At 37.3% G+C, this 670-nt stretch overlaps 1 pseudogene; it reads left to right on the top strand.

Annotated features, from left to right (window-relative positions):
• The first annotated feature begins 288 nt into the window (after positions 1 to 288).
• LOC113333822 lies at positions 289 to 388 on the top strand (annotated as a pseudogene).
• The last annotated feature ends 282 nt before the right edge of the window (positions 389 to 670 follow it).

Raw genomic sequence — 670 nt, 5'->3', positions numbered from 1 at the left:
CTAGTCTGGCCCACTTCTAAGGCTTCTAACCTTTTTGCTATAGCAGCAATTTTGGCATCTGATTCATAGCCTCCTTCTACCCTATTAACGTTTTCTACTTAAAAGAATTGTTTTCTGGGGTCCCTACTATTTTCCCATTGCTGGGTTTTTTCGGCGATTTCATTAAAAAATTCCATCGCCGCATCAACAGTTTGGTTTTCAAATTCACCAGTGCATAGAGACTCAACCATGGTCGTTGTGGAATAATCTAAACCCTCATAAAGGATCTGAACTAGCCTAACATTTTCTAAACCATGATGAGGGCACTGGGATAATAAATCATTGAACCTTTCCAAATACCTATATAAAGATTCTCCCTCTTGTTGTGAAAATGTGCATATTTGCGTCCTAATAGACGATGTTTTGTGCCTAGGGAAAAACTTATTGAAAAAGGCAGATGTAAGTTGTTCATATATCTCAATTGACTCGGAGTCCAAACTATACAGCCACGACTTGGCCTTATCTTTCAGGGAAAATGTGAATAACCTAAGTTTCAAAGCATCATCATCTAAGCCTCTAATTCTTAGAGTACTACAAATTTCCTCAAAATCCCTAACATGGTAATAAGGGTTTTCATTTTCTTTCCCTAAAAATATTGGGAACATCTGTAAGGTCCCAGATTTCATTTCAT

Source organism: Papaver somniferum, unplaced genomic scaffold (genome assembly GCF_003573695.1).
Source record: "Papaver somniferum cultivar HN1 unplaced genomic scaffold, ASM357369v1 unplaced-scaffold_133, whole genome shotgun sequence".
Classification (NCBI taxonomy): domain Eukaryota; kingdom Viridiplantae; phylum Streptophyta; class Magnoliopsida; order Ranunculales; family Papaveraceae; genus Papaver; species Papaver somniferum.
The sequence above is the reverse complement of the archived record's forward strand: the minus strand, read 5'-3'. Positions and strand labels throughout refer to the sequence as shown.